Genomic DNA, 20,391 nt, shown 5'->3' on the forward strand with positions numbered 1-20,391 from the left:
GCAAGATTATCAGTTCTCGCCCTGGTCTCACCTACAACAGATGTATCTTTCAACCCCAGCCAATCACACAAAGCATTTCACGTCCCAAGAACAATGATTAACCCATACAAACAATTCGCAAGTTCAAGAACAGGCATAAAAACACAACTTAAACTCGAACCCTAACTTCCCGTACCTGGAAACGTTAGCTAAGGCTTTGATACTCGAACAGTGAGGGACAATAGCTCATGAGACAATTTCGCGAGCTGAAAAACAGTGGGACAAGTTCCAAAAATGAGCTAATTAGAAAGCTCTAACTGAGAACATACGGAAGAATCAAAATGAACATAGAGCTTGAGTTGGGAGGGATTTATGCGGAACGGAAGAATGAGGCTGAGCTTGCTAAGTTATGACGAATCCAAACCCTAGCAGGGAATACGACAGCTGCTCTAAGAGATGTGTGGGATCTGTTTTACGAAGAATAGTTACAAGTTAGGGTTTTGGGGTATCTTAGGTCGGAAATTGAATTGGGCCAACCCCATTTAGGCTCAAAAGATTGGGCAGCCTCTACAATAAGATGGGCAGAAATAATTGGGCCTTACACCAGAGGTGTGCATTTATGTTGTCTTTCTAATAACTCTATAATATCATATACATATTTTCCTACCTTTCTTTTTCCATTTCTTAGGAAATCTATTTAAATCTCATGTATATAACCATATTCACCCACGTAACAATATATCTTTTCAATAAATCCCTTTAACAAATAATCATCATTTATAACTCATTTATAGTACAATAATTACTTTATATATCCTTCAAAATAATCTCTTATCTTTCATATTCTAAAACATCATTTAAATAAAACAAATCTTTTAAAATAATAAACCATTATGTTTCTTATAATAACTTTCTAAATAAATACGTTTTAAATAATTAATGGTCACTTAAAAATATTTAACATCTTTTAACAATATCTCATAATATTTAACGACATATATCTAAATATATTTTAATTAAATAAATTTTAAACCATTTTGTCTTTTACTTTAAATATTTATTTAATCTCATTTATTTATTTTTATAATTATTATAATTTTTTGGATCTCTTATTCTCTTAACAAATAAATTTTTCATCCTAAAAAATTAAATTTCTAGAATGAATTTTATACAAAATACAAAATATTTTAAATTTGTACAAAATTAAATTAATATTTTAAAACATGAATTTGATCGTATAAAATCATATTATTAGTATCTATATATAAATATTTATACAATTGTATAATTAGTTATTAAATTAAATAATTAGTTATTGTAATATATATATATATATATATATAATTTATACATAATTTTATTTATTAATTTAATCCCCATTAGTAATCATATTATTAATAATAATATTATGAATGAAAAAATAAAAATAACCGAAACTTCCTAAAATTTCCAAATAATATTATAATATTATTTGATAGTTACATTTGACGGATTTCACTGCCAGTCATTTCAGTATATATAGTTATCATCCCTAACATTAAATATATGCTATAAAACATAACAGAAACATATTCATATATATTTATATATTTATATATTTATTATGTACATATAATGGATCATGCTTCTACTAATATACGCCGAAATAGAAGATACATAAATCTGAAACTTTTCCGACTCACAGCTTAGAATATACGTATATATCAGCATTTCGAAAAATAAAAACAGTCCATAGCATTTAGTACCCATTAAATCTATTCAATTCTAAAAATAATAACAAATCAGCAACATTAAATAAACAAAAAAAATATATTATTCTGATACCAATCGAAAATTTTTGGTTAAATCATGTATTAGTTTTATCTCCTTCAAATATTTGAAGAACTCATTCATATAACTACAGTATAATACTATTAATACTGTGTCAACACTTGACTCATAGAACCCTAAAACTATCACAAATGTTAGGGCTGGGCAAAGTTATTCTAATTGCACTAAACTATAAGTTATCTGTACTATATTATACTAAAAGAATTAAACTATTGTCAATGAAAACGGTACTGTATTATTTGTAGTTTGGTTTAAAAAAAACTGAACTTCTTGTATTTCAGTGCAATTAATTGTGTGAACTGTGTGTTTTATTCTTCTTTTTTATGGTACCAATCCCATGTCTTTTTCGATCATCACTGTACTACGACACAAATATGAGAGTTAGCATAATTTTTTTTCAAAGAGGCCAAAATAAAAAGTTAAAACCACGCATCATTTATCCTTAACTTATTAACCCTACATCCCATTTCGTGTTTTTTTTTTCATAAGATTTTAAGAAAAATGAAATTTATGTATAAACTAAATTATGTATATGTAAATTAAAAATTAAAATATAATATTACATGGAAAAAATTGTTTGTGTCCGTATAAGTTGTTGAACAAAAAAAAATCGAAACCAATTATCTTGTGTTAAAAATGTGATAACATTCTTATAACTTATTGATACTTAATTTCACTACTATTTCTTTTCAAAACTTGATAAAATTTTCATAAATTAATTTACAAAATAGTTAATTTTAATTATTTTAAAAAAACTTTTTAGAAATCAATAGTCTCCTAGATGTGGAGAAGTTCAAGCCTATACTTAAAAAAAATAAAAAAAACCCACTTCTCTCCTTACACTTTGGTTGGTAGATTTTATTTTTCCTCTTTAAGAGATGGATACATGAACTCTGACTAAAAAAAAACCATTTTTGGAAGTGACTGATATTTTTTTTTGCACAACTTTTTAGTTTAATGTCTCTAAGCTATGCTTTAATGGTTTCGTGATAATCCACAAACCACATAATCACAAACAAGATATTTGGAGATGTATTAATTTTTTAATTTTGTTGTTTATAGGAAAATCTATATTTTTAAGTAAAGATAAATTTTTCCTATTTACTATTTACTTAGTTTTATGTCTTCTTTTTTTTTTTTGTTTACGAGAACCTATATTTTGAATGAAGTGGGTAAATACTACCTAGTTTCTTAATTGAGATGCAATGTTTAGTTAAATAAGTTATTTAAGTAACTCAAAAATCGTTCACAATCATTTCGATTCAAAAATATTATAGTTCAATTCAAAATTAATGTAGTTCGGTTCAAAAATAGTACAGTTCAAAAATATGATATGGTATATAGTAGTCAGTTTAATTCATATTGCACGTACAATTCAGTTCAGTGCAGTTAGATATAACAAAATAATATTTAGTTAAATTCAGTTCAGGTAAACTATTTTTTAGTTTAAAAATAGAGCAATTGATTCAAAATCAGTGCAATTCGGTTCAAAAATAGTGTCATTCAGTTCAAAATTAGTGCAATTCAGTTCAAAATCAATGCAATTTGGTTCAAAAACAGTTCAAAAATAATGTAGTTAAGTTCAAAAGTAGTGCAGTTCAGTTAAAAAATAGTGTAGTTCAGTTCAAAAATAGTGCAGCTCAGCTCAAATGTAGTGCAGTTCATAAAACAGTTCAGTTTATAACAGTTCAGTTCATATTATAGTGCAGTTCAGTTCAATTCAGTTTATTAGAAAAAAAAATAGTGCAGTTCAGTTCGCTTGAACTGAGGGAGCAATTTGAAATTTGTGTTTTTTCAAGCAGTGTAGTGAGAGAGGTTGGATATATACAATTTTTAGGTTTAAATATGCTTTTGGATTGCCCACACTTTTTAGGCTAGTTTAGATATCTTAGTTTTGGTTATATATTACTTTATATTTTAATAAAATTAAATTGTTGAAGCTAAATATGTACTAAATTATAAAAATGACAAGTTTGGGTGAGAGAGCGAGAGACATCGAAGGGGAAAGTAATAAAAGCACATGACTTGCTTAACTTTAGAGATGTTGCTTACCACACCTCCGTTTTGGGAGTCACCAGTGACAAAGGGAGCTAAAATTAGGGCTTTACATTGGGAGTCATCGATGTGGCAAAGGAAATTGAAATCAGGGTTGGAAAGAAAGGGGAAATGGGAAATAGAAAAAGGGTTGGAGAAAAAAAGGGAAAAAAAGAAGCGGAGCAGAGCGAAACCTGCCTTTTTGAATGAGCAGAGTTACTAGCTCCCAACCTTCAACGTCCCGGGTACATTAGGGATTTTTATTGGTAGCACATCAGGGGCCAACACCAAATTTTAGAGGTTGATTCATGAAGCTATTTAGCTTCAGTCGAATTCTGGCACTAAACGAAATGGGTTAGGGTTAGCAATTGGACGGTGTGAAATGGCTAAGACAATGAAACCTCCTTGTAACCTCAAGTTTTACAAATATACTGTTTTTTTAATCAATATTTTCATTTTCCTTAGACATTAAATATTAAAATATATAATGGAGTCCCTAAAACCGACGCTTTAGATATAGAAAGTTAAACACCGCATCATATATTAGCTGTTTCCCACTCACGTAACATTTTTATTCAATAAAATAAAACTCATATAACATGTGTCGGTTAAGCCAACTAAAAAGCTTTTTAACCGACTCTAATGATGTTCACCTCTAATCCGACGCAGCTCAACGGAAGCTAAATTGTGTGATTCTTGTAGTGCATTTTGTTTTTTACTTTAAATATTTATTTAATCTCGTTTATTTATTTTTCAAATTATTATCATTTTTTGGATTTCATATTCTCTTAACAAATAAATTTTTCGTCCTAAAAAATAAATTTTTAGAATGAATTTTATACAAAATATTTTAAAGTTGTACAAAATTAAATTAATATTTTAAAACATGAATTTGATCGTATAAAATCGTATTATTAGTATTTACACATAAATATTTATACAATTGTATAATTAGTTATTAAATTAAATAATTAATTATTGTAATATATATATATATATATATATATATAATTTATACACAATTTTATTTATTAATTTAATCACTATTAGTAATCATATTATTAATAATAATATTATGAATGAAAAAATAAAAATAACCGAACCTTCCTAAAATTTCCAAAAAATATTATAATATTATTTGATAGTTATGTTTGACGGATTTCACTCTCAATCATTTCAGTATATATAGTTATCATCCCTAACATTCAATATATGCTATAAAACATAACAGAAACATATCCGTATATATTTATATATTTATTATGTACATATAATGGATCATGCTTCTACTAATATACGCCGAAATAGAAGATACATAAATCTGAAACTTTTTCGATTCACAGCTTAGAATATATATATATATATATATATATATATATATATATATATATATATATATATATATATATATCAACATTTCGAAAAATAAAAACAGTCCATAACATTTAATACCCATTAAATCTATTCAATTCTAAAAATAATAACAAATCAGCAATATTAAATAAACAAAAAAAATATTATTCTTATACCAATCAAAATTTTTTGGTTAAATCATGTATTAATTTTATCTCCTTCAAATATTTGAAGAACTCAATCATATAACTACAGTATAATACTATTAATACTGTGTCAACACTTGACTCATAGAACCCTAAAACTATCACAAATATATAACCTAAACAAAGAAGAACTTAAAGGAAGAGAGGGACCAATTTTAAATTTGTGTTTTTTCAAGCAGTGTAGTCAGAGAGGTTGGATATATACAATTTTTAGGTTTAAATACGCTTTTGGATTGCCCACACTTTTTAGGCTAGTTTAGATATCTTAGTTTTGGATATATATGACTTTATATTTTAATAAAATTAAATTGTAGATTCTAAATATGTACTAAATTATAAGAATAAAAACTTTATAAATTGAAACCTTACTACTAACTCGTATTTATCAAAAAACACGTGTTATTTAAGCTCAAAATATTAACAAATCCAGCTTAAGTTAGCCTAAGAAAACACCTCTTAAATTTTTTTATGACATTATAGTTTTTTTATAATATATTTAAGTAATTATATTTTCTTATAAAAAAATCTAGGCATATTAAAATTCATTAATTTAGTATATCAAATTAAAAGATGAGGATATAAAAAATTTGTTTTAGAATACTAAAACAAATTTTATTGAATATCAATTTAATATATATATTGATGATCTAATTTTACCTTCTAAAATTTGATAACAATATACAACAAACTCCTTCACCTTCTTCTCTCCGTTTTCTACTACTTTTGACGTGGAGTATCGTTCTCATCTCTTTTTCTCTTATGAAGGTAGAGAACACAAAATGGTGATGAAGAACAAGAGTAAGAAAACACAATCCCTGTTCTTTTATATCAGTAGTGTGCAATGATTTTAATTGTTTATTTTCTGGGTTATGGCTCTCAATTGAATTGAAATGGAGATGAGTAACTTAATGTTGATATGAGATAAACTTTTTTGGACGAAAATTGTGAGAAGATCCTATTACAGTGAATCTTCTCCTTTTCTCCCCTCAAAATGGCATTTCCTCCCTCTATATTAATAATGTGCTCTTTAAAAATTGATGGAAGTTACACTGCTAACAAAACATCAACTGTTCCCTCCCATTAATCAAAACCGTTTTCCCTTTTTTGTTTTAATTTTTAAATTTCAATTAATTAAAGAAAGAAAACGTAAAAAGAAATGAATTTATTTTAATTCAATCTTTAATTTGAAAACAAAATCTCTTTTTTTTTATTATTTAAAAATAAAACAAAAAACAAAAATATAATAAAATAAAATAAAAATTTAAAGAAAAACTTTTTAATCAATTTTATTATTTTTTAAGACAATTTATTACCACTTATTTTTTTTGGATATTTTGGAAATAATTTTTTAATAATCTGGACGAATTTGGGTGTTGACAGATGTAAAGACTAGAGGAGTGCATTTATGTTGTCTTTCTAATAACTATAAAATATCATATACATATTTTCCTACCTTTTTTTTCTAATTCTTAGGAAATCTTTTTAAATCTCATGTATATAACCATATTCATCCACATAACAATATATCTTCTCAATAAATCCATTTAACAAATAATCATCATTTATAACTCATTTATAGTGCAATAATTACTTTATATATCCTTCAAAATAATCTCCTACCATTCATATTCAAAAACATCATTTTAATAAAATAAATCTTTTAAAATAATAAATCATTATGTTTCTTATAATAACTTTTTAAATAATTAATTTTTAAATAATTAATGGTCACTTAAAAATATTTAACATCTTTTAACAATATCTTATAATATTAAACTACATATACCTAATATCTTTTTAATTAAATAATTTTTAAACCATTTTTTCTTTTACATTAAATATTTCTTTAATCACATTTATTTATTTTTATAATTATTATAATTTTTTGGATCTCATATTCTCTTAATAAATAAATTTTTCGTCCTAAAAAATAAAATTTCTAGAATGAATTTTATACAAAATACAAAATATTTTAAAACTGTACAAAATTAAATTAATATTTAAAACATGAATTTGATCGTATAAAATCATATTATTAGTATCTATATATAAATATTTATACAATTGTATAATTAGTTATTAAATTAAATAATTAGTTATTGTAATATATATATATATATATATATATATATATAGAATTTATACATAATTTAATTTATTAATTTAATCACCATTAGTAATCATATTATTAATAATAATATTATGAATGAAAAAATAAAAATAACCGAAACTTCCTAAAATTTCCAAATAAGATTATAATATTATTTGATAGTTACGTTTGATGGATTTCACTCCCAGTCATTTCTTTTTATATAGTTATCATTCTAACATTAAATATATGCTATCAAACATAACACACACATATTCGTATATATTTATATATTTATTATGTACATATAATAGATAATGCTTCTACTAATATACGTCGAAATAGAAGATACATAAATATGAAACTTTTTCGATTCACAGCTTAGAATATATATATATATCAACATTTCGAAAAATAAAAACAGTCCACAGCATTTAATACCCATTAAATCTATTCAATTCTAAAAATAATAACAAATCAGCAATATTAAATAAAGAAAAAAATATATTATTCTGAGACCAATCGAAATTTTTTGGTTAAATCATGTATTAATTTTATCTCCTTCAAATATTGGAAGAACTCATTCATATAACTACAGTATAATACTATTAATATTGTGTCAACACTTGACTCATAGAACCCTAAAACTATCACAAATGTGTAACCTAAACAAAGAAGAACTTAAAGGAAGAGAGGGAGTTAAAATTTGTGTTCTCTCAAGCAGTGTAGTGAGAGAGGTTGGATATATACAATTTTTAGGTTTAAATACGCTTTTGGATTGCCCACACTTTTTAGGCTAGTTTAGATATCTTAGTTTTGGATATATATTACTTTATATTCTAATAAAATTAAATTGTAGAAGCTAAATATGTACTAAATTATAATAATAAAAACTTTATAAATTGAAACCTTACTACTAACCAGTATTTATCAAAAAACACATGTTATTTAAGCTCAAAATATTAACAAATTCAGCTTAAGTTAGCCTAAGAAAACACCTCTTAAATTTTCTGTTACATTATAGTTTTTTATAATATATTTAAGTAATTATATTTTCTTATAAAAAAAATCTAGGCATATTAAAATTCATTATTTTAGTATATCAAATTAAAAGATGAGGATATAAAAAATTTGTTTTAGAATACTAAAACAAAATTTATTGAATATCAAATTTAATATGTTGATTATCTAATTTTACCTTCTAAAATTTGATAACAATGTACAACAAACTCCTTCACCCTCTTCTCTATTTGCTTGCTTCAGGGCCTCTTCAAATCTTTTCCCTTCTTCTCTCCGTTTTCTACTACTTTCGACGTGGATTATCGTTCTCATCTCTTTTTCTCCTCTTAAGGTAGAGAACACAGCATGGTGATGAAGAGCAAGAGTAAGAAAACCCAATCCTTGTTCTTTGATATCAGTAGTGTGCAATGATTTTAATTGTTTATTTTGTTCTTATTGTTGTGAATTTTTTTGGTTATAGAGAGTAAGATTAAGAGGGTTTCGTTGAAGAAGAAGTACTAGGTGATACGGAAGGTGAAAGAGCACAATAGAAAAAAAAGCGAAGGAAGCGAAGAAGCTTAGGCTGAGTGGAAAAATAAAGTTGAGAAGGATCCTGGTATTCCCAACAATTGGCCTTTTAAGGAACAGGAACTCAAAGCCCTTCAAGCTCGAAGAACGAAGGCCATTGAGGAATTGGAGCAAAAGAAAGCCGAACACAAGGAGAGGGTAATTGTTTTATCATTATTTAACTCCCATTTCATGAATTATTTCTATCGTTGGTTGATTATGTTTATTATGATTTGTTATGTTACATGATCAACTAAATGAATGAATAAATAAAAAATATCGGTAGAAGTTTTATGTAAACCTTATTCCTGTAGAAAGTTCTTCATGGATAGGAAGAAAGATATATGATAGAAGATAATGAGGGTGCTTGACTGTTGGTATATTAAAATGTTTTTGTATTATTGTATCAGTGAAGATTGACTGTTGCTATGAAAAAAATAGTCCTTTGTGATTTCTGTTTTCCTTGCAGTTAGGAACTTACTATTCATTACTTGTTTCAGGCTCATAAAAGTAAATTGGGCTTGCTAGAGGAGGAAGATGACTCTAAGTTGCTAGAGGATTCTAATAAAAATACTAATGATTTTGGTAATGCTGCAAAGACCAGAGGTGTGCATTTATTTGTACTTTGTTGACAGTTTGGTTAGTTTGACCTTTCAAGTGCTTGCTTGCTTGTGTTCAGAAAATTGTTATTTTTGGTTTTCTTATTCCATAGATAGCTCAGATAGAGCCTTTTACAAGGATCTTTTTAAGGTCATTGAAGCCTCTGATGTCTTACTGGAGGTCCTTGATGCCTGGAACCCCTTGAGGACTCGCTGTCCTGAGATAGAAAACATGGTGATGAAATCGGGTCCTAATAAACGTCTTGTCTTGGTTTTAAATAAAATTGGTAGTTTACTGATCACATTTCATTTTTGTCTCCTTTCTCCATTTTGGTATATTTATTTTTGCACTGCCTAATCATTTGACCCATATAATAGATCTTGTGCTTGAAGAAGCTTTAGAAAAGTGGCTTAAATACCTTAGAGAAGAATTACCTACCGTGGCCTTCAAGTGTAGCACACAACAACAAAGATCAAAAGGGAGGATAGCTTCTAAGAAAGCCAAATCAAGTAATTGTCTTGGAGCTGATACTCTACTCAAATTGTTGAAGAATTACTCAAGAAGTCATGAGGTAACAAATTTAATAATGATGGGTGTTTGTAAAATTGCAACTTCATAATGAAATTTTGTGCTGAATTAGTTTCTTGTGAATCATTTGTCAGAGTTACAATTTTGGTTTCTGTATTGTGCTTCCCTTCATGGAATTGTTATCTGATATATTATTGAGAAACCTTTATGTATTCACTGCTGATCCTTTTTTTGGTGCGTATGGGTGTGGTTGTGCATGTGTTTCCATGCATTTAGCCTGGGATATTTTAAATATATGGTGTTGCTAATGTGCGTTGGATAAACCATCTTGACATGAAAATTATACAATAAAGGATATCTTTATTGGAAAAACCAACTTAAATGTTGTCAAATTGGCAAACTTAAATGTTGAACCAAATATAAAATCAGAAGGTTGTGCAAATAATTCATACTACATAAATTTAGGAAGAAGTGAAGAGCCTAAGTGAGTTGGTTTTCATTTTCTCTGTCTCTTACATTTAGAGTCAATTTGAAGCAATGTTTACAGATGGATGGGTATTGTGCTCCGGCTCAAAAAGAAAAATAAAGTGGTAGATCAAACTATTTTTTTCATATGTTAGCAGAAATTAAATTATTACGAAATCCTATGTCTATGGTGCTTGCTCCTAAAATGATATCACTTCTAGTTGGGATTTGAGAATTGTTGGCATTAGTGTTCTCTATATTGCTGATGCCTTTTTCTGAGTCATAGTTTCTATTGCAAGATAAGTATCAATCCTGTTAGATAGGGTTTTTTCTTACTATTGTGGTGTTGGTGCTATTTTATCTATTGAACATGATTTAATTATCCAAATATATTTTATTTTTAGAATCAGAACCATAGAAATGTCTGTTTAGGTCTAATTTAAAATTTAACTCTACAAAAAAAAAGGAAGTTTGCACGTAGTTGAAATCATGCACACACACGGTCTATTTTAGTCATCTAGGTGACACTGATCTCTGACATTTGTTTGCCTGTGCATGAATGTGTCAACTTTTGGTCAATCACATAGTAAAAACTAAATATACGGATTTTAAGTTGGAAGAATATGCTTTTGTGCACATCTTCATGGGTTATCATTGCTATCTTTTGAGGATTTTCATTTGACTTATTTTTTATTTTCCCATGTGTAGTTGTTTTTCTAGTCTTTGTAATGTCTATTGCTTATACATTAATTGTTTTATTTTTTCTGCTTTTGTCCTTTAATTATAGATAATTGATTTTGTTGTTGTTTTGCTTCCTTGTCTTGACAGATCAAGAAGTCAATAACCGTGGGTTTGATTGGCTTGCCCAATGTGGGTAAGAGTAGTCTTATTAATAGTTTAAAAAGGTCTCATGTTGTCAATGTTGGCTCTACTCCGGGGTTAACAAGATCAATGCAAGAAGTTCAATTGGACAAAAATGTTAAGTTGCTAGATTGCCTTGGTGTTGTTATGCTGAAGTCTCAACATAATGATGCTTCCATTGCCTTAAAAAATTGCAAGAGGATTGAGAACTTAGAGGATCCAATTAGCCCTGGTATACCGAGTCATTTCCCCCCTCCCTTATTATCTGGTTATTCAGGTGTTTATTTGCATTAATTCAGTTTGAAATGAATGGTAGAAGATTTATAGGTATTTTACATGAAAAAAATAGTAAAAGAAAATGAGCTTGTGACATTGAAGAAATTCTATTCAATTCTACAACAGTTTGAAGTATTTTCTATTTTTTGGTGTATTTGGTTTGACTAGTGCCTATATATATAAGGGTGCTTTTTGTCTTTAAACATGTTATTTTTGTGTAAATTTCTTATCCCCTTTTCCTCCATTTTCTCAAATAGAATTACTTTAAATTATAAATTCAATTATTTTCAGAATCGTTCCCTCTTTACAACTTCCCTTTACTTTTGTGTTAACAATGATGGTGTGAATGAGGTTAGTCCGTGGGTCACTGGGTGTGTACATTGTATTTTAATATATGGTTGTGTGTGGTTTGATCTAACCATTCTCCGAATGTCGGTGATAATAGCACCCTTTGGTTAAATCTTGTTACTTACCCTTGTTATAAAATGGAGTTTTGTTAGGTTTTAAAAATGCAACTTGATAGGTGATGTTATAGAACATTGGATTTTTTTTATGCATGGGCTATTGGGTTAGCTTCCTTTTATGCTTTTTTAAAATTCTATGGTTGTTTTTATTTTATTTAGATATAAATTAATGCTTGATTTAGTAATGAGAATTTTAATTTCCAAAACGCTTAGAAGTTTGCATGATACAATTATTTTATTTATAGAAAATCCTGATTTAAGTTGTACCGACTCTTGTTAAGTAAATTGAAAGACTTATTTCTTTACTTTTAACTTGGCCAACGCAATGAAGGAAATTCTAAAGCTCTGTCTGCCTGAGTAGCGGGTAACTCTGTACAAAATTGGTAGTTTCAATGTAGGTGATGTTGACGACTTTCTGCTGAAGGTAGCTGAAGAGAAGCGCAAACTCAAGGAGGGTGGAATACATGATGTTGCTACTACTGCAAGAATCGTTCTTCGTGATTGGAACGAGGGTACGCATGCATGGAATTTCTTAAATTATGATCAGAGAACCAATTACTTTTTTGTGTTTTGAAGTTAAAATTGAGAAAGAACTTTACGTAGAAATTTCTCTTTCTGTTTGTATGTTTCAGGTAAAATTCAGTATTATACCATGCCCCCAAATAGGGATCAAGGTGAACCTTCAGAGGCGAAGATAGTTTCTGAATTTGCAAAAGAGTTTAACGTTGATGAAGTCTACAACAATGAATCTTCATATATTGGGAGCCTTAAATATGTTGATGACTTCAATGTTGTTGAAGTTCCTTCAAGTCACCCTCTTAATCTTACTGAAATGATGTTGGAGGTTTGTTTCTTGAAACCGTTTAGATAATTGACTATTGTTGATATGAATCGTATGTTGGAAATTTTAGTGTTTTCACACTTACTAATTAAAACATTCTCTTGTAGGATGAGACAGAAACCAAGTCAGGTAACCAAGGGGAAGGTCCCGGAAATGTGGGTGAGGTGGATGAAGCCATGGAAGATGATGGTGGAAAGAAGAAGGATAACAATGCAGCAAGTAGGCAAAATGAAAAATTATACACTGCGGACGGTATGCTTAATACAAAACTGAGGCGCGCAGAGAAGAACAAAAGAAGAAAGAATAAGAAAGCTTCAATGGATGGTGATTACGATTTCAAAACAGATTACTTCCAAAAGGGAGCCTTAATGGATTCTGAAAACAGCCAAAGTGAGGATGCTGATGATGAACCAGTCAACTCCGAAGTGCCTGTGTGTTTGCATCCAAATTGATGAATGATAAACAAGCCAACATATTCATTATTTAAATATTATATAATAAGGTTTTGCCTTTTCATTGGGTCTTCACATATTTATTATCCTTCAAATTTCTATAATAATCTTCTTCAAAAATTTAATAATGATACATCTCTTAAAATCCACTAAATTGAAAGGTGATATTATTTTTCAATGTTTATAAACTACGTTCAAAAATAGATATGAAATTCATATTCCATCAAACATTGAGTCATGGATTTTAACTATTATGTGAAATGAAAATCGAATACCATTAAGGTAAAAAGAAAGAAAAGAGACGAAGAGAAAATATATAGAAAATTACATTATTTGAAACGACTTAAAAGATAAGCGAAAGGAAAAATATTATTTAAAATTTTAGAAATTAAGATAAGATTTCATGAAAGAGAGAGTATTACGGTATTTTAAAACTTCACGTACTTCTAAAAGTATAAAATTGATGTAAAGGGATAATATCTCCTTCTAAAAATATACAATATGATTTTTTGCAAATACAACACAAAAAATTAATAGTCAAATTTTTTAAATAGAAAATAATTAAAAGGGTTAAGTATGTTTTTAGTCCCTGAACTTTGGTCTAAAATTGGAATCCGTCCCTGGTCGAAACTTTGATATATTTTGGTCCCTAAACTTTAAAAATGAATTAATATAGTCCTTTTAACCCAATTTTATTAACTTTTTTTATAGATTTTGAACGCATTTAGTTGTTTATGCTGTTTGATACATTCTCGACTCAATATTCACCGAGAAAGGCATTCTATTAGAGTAACTGAGATGATATGAGAATGCTATGTCACCAAGCGCTTGAGCAACGAACTACAATTTATCAACTCCACTAGAAGTAGGGGTTCTACTAACCTTCAACATGTCCACATTCCTATGAAAGGATAAAAAAGATTTAATTACCACATTTCACTTCTCTTATCCTAAATAAAGAAAATAATATAGGTAAAAAAACCTAACCTGGAGCACATGGGAGAATACCTCTCGCGGCGAGGGTTTTTCAACACAACGTAGAAAGTTTTGCGGAAGAGCCTAGTGATGCAATGTGTTTATGAAGGAGCCTCACGACATTGGTTTTCCATCACGACGGAGATTTGCGGTGTGCGACAGAGATTCACGGTGTGCGACGAGATTGACATTGTTTCGCGACTAGCAAAGGTTTGCACTGAGAGATTTGTGATTGGTGCAAAGTTTCACGAGTAGAGGAGCGACCCTAGAGGAGACTCACAGAGGTTCACTGACATATGCGAAAATGTAAGGGAAAGAAAAAACAAAATTGCAGGGGAAGTCGAAAACCTAAAATGAAAGTCACACAGGGAAAAGAAACTCGCGCTTCTTTTTGTGTGAAAGCACTTCACTTTTAACGGCGGCTCTTTATATAATCGTTGTTATTTCTTGCCTGTTCCCACTTTTAATGACAATTGTCTATATAACCGTTGTTAAAAAGTTAATAGAAATTGCAAAATCCACTGTGTTTTTTTTACAACATTGATTTTTTAACTATCTTTATTTGACGTCGTGAAAGTCTCTTTTTACACTAGTGTCTCAATCTTAACATTAATGAATTGTGTACCTTTAATTGTTGAGATTCACTCTTATTTATAGACAATTAATTAAGTTAGTTTTAAGTTATGAGTTGGATCTTGTATTGGGCTTATGTGGGCCCTTATGGGCCTCTGTTAGATTCATATGGGCACAGTTTCAGGTTCCATGTTTTGCCCTATGTGATACAGGCTAATTCAGCCATTGGTTCATGGCAGCCAATCTTGCTGCTATGGTAGATAAACCATCCATTAAATTTTATGCTTTTGTATGGAATTGTTTTTTATTATTTTCTAAGAAGTAGAGGCATGAGTATATAATGGGATTCTGCTGCACTTTTTATATTACATTTTAAACAATACTAACATTAAAAATAACTATATAAGAAGAACACATCACAAAAGCACTAATTTTCATCCATATAATTATAAACTATCATAAATCATCTCTATTCATCATGTTTTTCTTCTTTTTCTTTAATATATATGTCTTATGTGTTCCTCTTGGCTGCATTGTCTTGTGAAATCTCTATTTGATTGAAGCTGGAAACTGATTACATCCACAACATTCTTAGAGTACACTTGATTCAAACAAAATTCTAAAACGAACGAAAGAGGAACACACCAAATATTTATTTTATTGTTATTCAAACATTAAACAAATAATGTTAGGAACCATTATTCTAACAGAAGGTATGAGAACAAGTCTCAATATGGGTCGAAATCATTAAGTATTGCATAATTTAAAAACTTATTGTAAATTATGTAATCGAAAATTAAAGATATTGTAGCATATAATTCAGAAAAACATCTTACATCCTACAATTCCTACAATTCCAAGTACGTTTCCAGAAAAACCGTGAAACTTGATATGATCTCCTTAACTTGACAACACAGTACATTTACCAAACCTTCATAGCAGTGTTTTGCATTGAAGAAAAACAAATGGTTGGTGCTTTCCTCAACATCAACTAAGAAAACCTAAGGCTACCTAATTCCTACCCGCGGTGAAACCAAGCTTTGAGCATAATCATAAGAGAAAAGATGCAATTTGTCAGTTTCGTTAAGTTCACGCCCATCTATTCTATTATATCTGGTGTTGTACCGAATAAAGTCGGTTTATGTATATATGTGTTTGCAAGCAGCACAACGTCATCATCATCATCTTCACACACAGATAATCGATGACTCTAATGAAAAACCATGACTGAGATAATGATCCTCATAACATAAAGTCAGTAACTTGGACTAAGATTTTTCTATCGTTAAACTCTCTTCAGCCAAACAATAAAACTACCTTCATAAAGATGAGAAAGATACAAACAACCCTTCAAAACCTCAAGTTCAGGATTACAAACATATATTTCTAAAATGCCATCAGGCATAGAAAAATATTTGCATATGTCTCATTCTTTATATGGTAAGAAAATATTTCAAGCTGATTCGTTTTAACATCACCAGAGTAGGACTTGGGGAATGCTAACCAGTTTAAAGTACCACTCACAAAAGTTCCAAAAGTTCCACGACTTTCACGCCCAATCACGGTGGGAAAAGCATCACAAGTTAAAGTATTTCTCCAACAAGTATCCCCTAAAGACCAAACTCTTACCTCCAGTTTCTGCGATTCATTGTTATTATTATCCAAGAACAGAACATGATAAGTGTCACTCAATTCATCGTACCCAAACCCAAACATAAACCAGGAAGCATTTTTATAATAGCTGCGTTCAAGACAAATATGTGGGGAGTCTTTAGACATGATCCTTGTGACTGGATTCCAAATCCGAACGCAGTATTCTTCAAATCCATCTTCAACACAAGAATCTTGTAAGCATACTAAGCCGTTGCAGACACCTAAGACACTGTAACTGCGATTGAATGGGCGATTGGTGTGATGTAAAGTTTTAAGGGTGATGATGGGTTGTCTAGTAAATCTTGTATACGGAAATAGGATGTGAGTGTTTCTTGGAGATAGTTGAAGATGCAGTTTCGAATGCAGAATAGAGACAAGGTGGTTCCACACTTTTGAAACGTATCTTAATTGCACGACATCCTTCAACGGAAGCCATGACAAAATTTCCATGAACATATATTCGGGAAGAAGTAAACTATTCAGAGGAGAAAACATTGTGCAGGAGGGAAAACCCACTTCACACAAAGGTTTTAACTGTTGAGAAAAAGGTGGAGATCGGAGAATGAATTCACAGATAAGAAGGAAAGAAAAATGGTCACATCCAAGATGAAAAGATGTTGGATGCTTCAGAAGCTTTTATAGATGGAAAATATGTTTTTGACAAAACAAATTTTAACAAATTTGACAAAGTTTTCATATATATAAAAATAAAATAAAATAAAATAAAATTATTTTTATTTTTTAACCAAAATTAAATAATAAAATAGTGTTATTTTTATCTAAATAGGTAATTTATCAAAATTTATTAAAAAAAACTTTATTAAACTATCATTTCTCTTTACAGAGAGAATGTAAGTCCCTTTCTCAGTTTCATAAAGTTTTGGGCCTGGCCTTTTCGGAGGCCCAAGGCCAGCCCTTCAGTAGGACCCCTAACCCCTTCATTTCTATTCCATTTTCAGAAACCAGCTTCTGTTCCCTCTCTTCATCTCAAGCCAGGTTCTCTGCTAGGGCTCTCCATCCTCACGTCTCTGAGTTAGCAAAACTCTCCCTTTTTCCAGGTAAGCTGACCTTTAGAGCTCAGGGTTCGTTCATTCTCCTCTTCACTCTGTTTAAAACGCGTGGGTCAAGTTGGGGTTAAGTTCCTTGACTTCGTTTTGTCCCTTTCTCCATGTTTCAGCTCATTCCTGGAGCTGTAGTACCCCTTAGTTCAGATCGGTTTGCTTTTGGTGCTCAATATAGAGGTAAGGGAAGCTAGATTTATCGATCTCGAACTATTCTTGGCTGTTTTTGGTCGTTTTTACGTTTATATGCGTGCATAGTGTGCTTTTGTTGGATGAAATTTAGTTGCATGTGTACTTGGTCGATGATGTGAGCCATTCTCGCCGCTGCTTGTGTGCTGACAGTGGTGAGATCTGTTATTCTCGCCCAAGCGAGCTCGTCTCGCCTAGGCGAGAGTATATCAGAGTGCTCACTGCCACGAGAACTCGCCTAGGCGGCCCATTCCCGTTTTGAGCGACGCATAGTCTCGCTCAGGCGAGAAGGCCTCGCCTGAGCGAGAATTCGTGAAGCCTCCACTGTCGCGCGTCTCGCCTGGGCGAGAATCCGCTGTTTCAGTGAGGCCAGCTTCTCGCCTGAGCGAGTTTGCGAATGTGTGACATGTTTTCTTGACTGTTTGAATGATTTGTTGCATTTATTGGTTAGACTTTTTCCTCCTAAAAATGACGTACGTGATTATACTTGGGTGTTTGGATTTTTATGAAAGAAATTGGCATGCTTGGTATGAAATTGATCATGAGTTTGTGGCTTTGTGATGTTTTAACATGAAAAATTGGATGAATGACCAAGAAGAGGTGGGGATTGTATGAGAAACATGATTCTGATTGTGAGATAGGCGTAATTCCATTGAGTCTCGTGGGGAGACCTCGTGGTGGCGTGTAGTGTATATATTAAGATAAGGATTCAAGTAAGGACTGCATCCCGAAGCTCTAAAGGGTCAGTGAGTCTCAAGTAGAGCAAACTGACCCAAGTGGTGAGAGTAGCGGGAGGCCCTAGTCTATGGCAAGATAATGGCCCTAGACGTTTAAAGGCTAACCTTGTGCGTGGTAGGGTGAAACCCATTGGCAATGGCTCTGCAGAGCAGTAGAGGCCACCACAAGTGCAAGCGTCCAGTGAATCCGATCTTAATATATGTATCCGGATAATCGAGTCATAGTGTCTTGCTTGCTTGTCATAACATGAATTATGTGCCTCTGTGTTGTATGTCTGGGAATGTTTATGCACTTATTCCTTTATATTATGATAAGATTAAATTGCACTAGCTTACCCTTGCATTTTGTGTTGTTTCTGTTATGTTTTCTCTTTTGCGATGATCACCTTCTGGTGGGAGCAGATGAGAGGGAGGTTCGAGATGGATCCGGGAGACGCAGCGGTGCGACCTAGATTTCCCTGTCTGGATGTCTTAGGAGTAGTTTCATGGCCATGAGGCCTTTTGTATTAGTTGCCTTAGTGGCAACCTTTTTGCAAAACTGTTGCACTCTTTTAAATTCTTTTTTGCTTAGGACTATGTGGTATGCCTAAGTTTCCTTTTAAGTACTTCTGGATGACTGTAATAGTTATCTTTCTTACGTTTTATATTTCCCTAAGTGCTTATCGTTATTATGATCTTGTGACATTTTATTTAGTAGTATAATCTTTCTAAAATGGGATGTCACAGAGAATGCGAGAATGCGGACCACGCCCTTCCTTGTTAAAAATTTGTTTGTCAAAGCTTCATTTTCCTTCTAAAAAAATAGAGGTATGAGTATACATATAGGATTCTCAATTCCTTCTACACATTTTAACCAATACTCCTACATTAAAAAAACTTAATATTTTGATAAAGTTTGTTTTTACAAACAATATTTTTAGAAAAAAAAATTCTAAAACTTTATTATTTTAATTTTGTAACTTTCATAAAAAAATAAAAAAAATTTCTATTTAGTAATTTTGTCAAAAATTTATTTGTCAAAAAACCATTTTTGAAAAACTTATATAAGCAATAATTTTAACACTACATCATTCTACTAATCACTCTTATCCATCGTTTCTTTTTCTATTTTCTAAATAAAATAAACATAGTTTCTTTTTCTATTTTCTAAAAAAAAAAACAGCATTTGTTTTTTTAATTTTTACAACTATTCTGAGAAGAGGAAGACATTGTATAGGATGACAACAGAGTGGGGCGAAAATGGATTTCGCTATCTTATAGTTGTTATTGTACATGAAAACAAATTCATTCACATTCTCGTACCCAAACTCAAACGCTATCAAAATTTTGTCTCATCCCGATCCCCATAGGTAACATGTATATACTGATATCCATACTCATATCCGCTTTCTTACTCTTTCTCAATTAGTTAAATTTTATAAATTAATAAAAAATTACAGTAAATAAAGTACAATATTAACAAATATTTAATATTAAAGGGAGAGTATTATATTTTCTTCAATATCAACTATTTATAAAAAAATTATAATTATATGCATTTTAAATTAAAATAAAAAATAAAATTTCATGAGAGTCAAAATATTTATTAAATATTCATAAAAAAATATTTTAAATGTATGTTTACTTCAATTTTTCAAATTCTAATGAAATCTCTCTTTT

At 30.1% G+C, this 20,391-nt stretch overlaps 1 pseudogene; it reads left to right on the forward strand.

The window, feature by feature from the left end:
- The first annotated feature begins 8,856 nt into the window (after nt 1-8,856).
- LOC114171120 lies at nt 8,857-13,544 on the forward strand (annotated as a pseudogene).
- Nucleotides 13,545-20,391: the final 6,847 nt, after the last annotated feature.

The sequence above is a fragment of the Vigna unguiculata genome, unplaced genomic scaffold (genome assembly GCF_004118075.2).
Source record: "Vigna unguiculata cultivar IT97K-499-35 unplaced genomic scaffold, ASM411807v1 contig_106, whole genome shotgun sequence".
NCBI classification, from domain to species: domain Eukaryota; kingdom Viridiplantae; phylum Streptophyta; class Magnoliopsida; order Fabales; family Fabaceae; genus Vigna; species Vigna unguiculata.